Raw genomic sequence first — 4,368 nt, forward strand, 5'->3', positions numbered from 1 at the left:
TCAGTCAAAATGTGAGCTGTTTTTAGGCATCCATACTTCTCCCACCTCCCCATTTGCCCCTGCTCTGCTACAGGGAAAGGAAAAAGGACTTTTCCAACCTCTGCAGATCATTCTCCAAGTAGCAACTTCATGATCGCTGTCCATTATTGATGAGGGATAATCTCCCAGTTATGGATTCCCTTCTTAAGTGTTCACCAGCTTTGAGATCCAGTATGTCATACATACATTCCATCAACACTGTCAAACTATTTACTAAATCTGCACTACTATTAATCTTCTCATAGTTCCCATCACCAATCTCTCTCCATTTATGACTGTATGACTATAACTTGTTGCTGGCAATCCTTATGATTTATATTGACATATTGACCATCAATTGTGTTGTAAATGTTGTACCTTGATGAACGTATCTTTTCTTTTATGTACACTGAGAGCATCTGCACCAAGACAAATTCCTTGTGTGTCCAATCACACTTGGCCAATAAAAATTCTATTCTATTCTATTCTATTCTATTCTATTCTATTCTATTCTATTCTATTCTATTCTATTCTATTCTATTCTATTCTATTCTATTCAAAGGCTAACAAAGATCAATACCTGCAGGTAATATCTGGTACCAAGAAACTCAGTCAGAGCTCCTGCAGCACATGGAACCCATCCTTTAAGCCTGCCAAGTGAGGTCCTTCAATGTTCTTCCAGGAAGGAGGATGCATGGCCGACTCCTGCCCAATATGAGCCCACCTCTGAAAGTAGAAAAGAAGGAAGGAGGAGATGCATGGCCTGACTCCTGCCCAATATGAGCCCACCTCTGAAAGTAGAAAAGAAGGAAGGAAGAAACAAAGAAAGAAGAAAAGAAACAAAGAAAGAAGAAAGAAAGAAAGAAGGAAGGAAGGAGGATGCATGGCCGACTCCTGCTCAATATGAGCCCACCTCTCTGAAAGTAGAAAAGAAGGAAGGAAGAAACAAAGAAAGAAACAAAGAAAGAAAGAAGGAAGGAAGGAGGATGCATGGCCCGACTCCTGCTCAATATGAGCCCACCTCTGAAAGTAGAAAAGAAGGAAGAAAGAAAAGAAACAAAGAAACAAAGAAAGAAGATGCTCAAAGCTTGGGGTGAATTCACCCCTGGAAATCAGATCATAAGTTTAAAAGTCACAATGTCCTGTCCCTTTCTTGGGCCCAGGTGGATGGAAGGCCATCTAGTAAGGCTTTGGATATTGCCAACAGCCAAAGATCTGCAGCACATAGGGATGGCCCTTTGAAACTAAACAATCAAGCATGTTGTACTATGATGGTCCTGAAATGTAGGGCAACATTACAATCACCAAAACTTCAAGGGTTTTGGGTCTCAGGATTCAACCCCTTAAGCCCCTCAGGATAGCTGAAGGTATAAAGAGTCATCTACTGCCCACATGAAAGCTTTTTCCCACATCTCTGAAAGTAGAAAAGAAGGAAGGAAGGAGGGAAGGAAGGAAGGAAAAAGGACTTTTCCAACCTCTGCAGATCATTCTCCAAGTAGCAACTTCATGATCGCTGTCCATTATTGATGAGGGATAATCTCCCAGTTATGGATTCCCTTCTTAAGTGTTCACCAGCTTTGAGATCCAGTATGTCATACAAAAGCTAACAAAGATCAATACCTGCAGGTAATATCTGGTACCAAGGTTTCTTTCTCTGCAACCCTTTTGCCCTGGACTTAGAGGGCAGCTGATGCTGAGTTTTCTCCTCCAGTTTGATTTTTTTCGCTGGAGGCCCTTCTTCAATCCAAGGGATTTTCCTTTTCACTGTCCCTTTGGATGAGGCCTGGAACTGGCTGCCATCTGGAAGGGAGAGAAGACAAATACTGCTCAGTGTCAGGAAACTCAGTCAGGAGCTCCTGCAGCACATGGAACCCATCCTTTAAGCCTGCCAAGTGAGGTCCTTCAGTGTTCTTCCAGGAAGGAGGAGATGCATGGCCCGACTCCTGCTCAATATGAGCCCACCTCTCTGAAAGTAGAAAAGAAGGAGGGAAGGAAGGAAGGAAGGAAGGAAGGAAGGAAGGAAGGAAGGAAGGAAGGAAGGAAGGAAAAAGGACTTTTCCAACCTCTGCAGATCATTCTCCAAGTAGCAACTTCATGATCGCTGTCCATTATTGATGAGGGATAATCTCCCAGTTATGGATTCCCTTCTTAAGTGTTCACCAGCTTTGAGATCCAGTATGTCATACAAAAGCTAACAAAGATCAATACCTGCAGGTAATATCTGGTACCAAGGTTTCTTTCTCTGCAACCCTTTTGCCCTGGACTTAGAGGGCAGCTGATGCTGAGTTTTCTCCTCCAGTTTGATTTTTTTCGCTGGAGGCCCTTCTTCAATCCAAGGGATTTTCCTTTTCCCTGTCCCTTTGGATGAGGCCTGGAACTGGCCGCCATCTGGAAGGGAGAGAAGACAAATACTGTTCAGTGTCAGGAAACTCAGTCAGGAGCTCCTGCAACACATGGAACCCATCCTTTAAGCCTGCCAAGTGAGGTCCTTCAATGTTCTTCCAGGAAGGAGGAGATGCATGGCCTGACTCCTGCCCAATATGAGCCCACCTCTCTTAAAGTAGAAAAGAAGGAAAGGAAAAAGGACTTTTCCAACCTCTGCAGATCATTCTCCAAGTAGCAACTTCATGATCGCTGTCCATTATTGATGGGGGATAATCTCCCAGTTATGGATTCCCTTCTTAAGTGTTCACCAGCTTTGAGATCCAGTATGTCATACAAAGGCTAACAAAGATCAATATCTGCAGGTAATATCTGGTACCAAGGTTTGTTTCTCTGCGGCCCTTTTGCCCTGGACTTAGAGGGCAGTTAATGCTGAGTTTTCTCCTCCAGTTTGATTTTTTTTGCTGGAGGCTCTTTTTCAATCCAAGGGATTTTCCTTTTCCATGTCCCTTTGGATGAGGCCTGGAACTGGCTGCCATCTGGAAGGGAGAGAAGACAAATACTGCTCAGTGTCAGGAAACTCAGTCAGGAGCTCCTGCAGCACATGGAACCCATCCTTTAAGCCTGCCAAGTGAGGTCCTTCAGTGTTCTTCCAGGAAGGAGGAGATGCATGGCCTGACTCCTGCCCAATATGAGCCCACCTCTGAAAGTAGAAAGAAAGAAAGAAAGAAAGAGGAAATAATAATCTGTGTTTGGAGAAGACCAACCAGGTTGCTCAGTCAAAATGTGAGCTGCTTTTAGGCATCCATACTTCTCCCACCTCCCCATTTGCCCCTGCTCTGCTACGGGGAAAGGAAAAAGGACTTTTCCAACCTCTGCAGATCATTCTCCAAGTAGCAACTTCATGATCGCTCTCCATTATTGATGGGGGATAATCTCCCAGTTATGGATTCCCTTCTTAAGTGTTCACCAGCCTTGAAATCCAGGATGTTGTACAAAGGCTAACAAAGATCAATACCTGCAGGTAATACCTGGTACCAAGGTTTCTTTCTCTGCAACCCTTTTGCCCTGGACTTAGAGGGCAGCTGAAGCTGAGTTTTCTCCTCCAGTTTGATTTTTTTCGCTGGAGGCCCTTCTTCAATCCAAGGGATTTTCCTTTTCACTGTCCCTTTGGATGAGGCCTGGAACTGGCTGCCATCTGGAAGGGAGAGAAGACAAATACTGCTCAGTGTCAGGAAACTCAGTCAGGAGCTCCTGCAGCACATGGAACCCATCCTTTAAGCCTGCCAAGTGAGGTCCTTCAGTGTTCTTCCAGGAAGGAGGAGATGCATGGCCCGACTCCTGCTCAATATGAGCCCACCTCTCTGAAAGTAGAAAAGAAGGAGGGAGGAGATGCATGGCCCGACTCCTGCCCAATATGAGCCCACCTCTGAAAGTAGAAAAGAAGGAGGAAGGAAGGAGGAGATGCATGGCCTGACTCCTGCTCAATATGAGCCCACCTCTGAAAGTAGAAAAGAAGGAGGAAGGAAGGAGGAGATGCATGGCCTGACTCCTGCCCAATATGAGCCCACCTCTCTGAAAGTAGAAAAGAAGGAGGAAGGAAGGAGGAGATGCATGGCCTGACTCCTGCCCAATATGAGCCCACCTCTGAAAGTAGAAAAGAAGGAAAGGAAAAGGACTTTTCCAACCTCTGCAGATCATTCTCCAAGTAGCAACTTCATGATCGCTGTCCATTATTGATGAGGATAATCTCCAGTTATGGATTCCTTCTTAAGTGTTCACCAGCCTTGAAATCCAGGATGTTGTACAAAGGCTAACAAAGATCAATAGCTGCAGGTAATACCTGGTACCAAGGTTTCTTTCTCTGCAACCCTTTTGCCCTGGACTTAGAGGGCAGCTGATGCTGAGTTTTCTCCTCCAGTTTGATTTTTTTCGCTGGAGGCCCTTCTTCAATCCAAGGATTTTCCT

The sequence above is a fragment of the Ahaetulla prasina genome, chromosome 9, assembly GCF_028640845.1.
Source record: "Ahaetulla prasina isolate Xishuangbanna chromosome 9, ASM2864084v1, whole genome shotgun sequence".
Taxonomy (NCBI): Eukaryota; Metazoa; Chordata; class Lepidosauria; order Squamata; family Colubridae; genus Ahaetulla; species Ahaetulla prasina.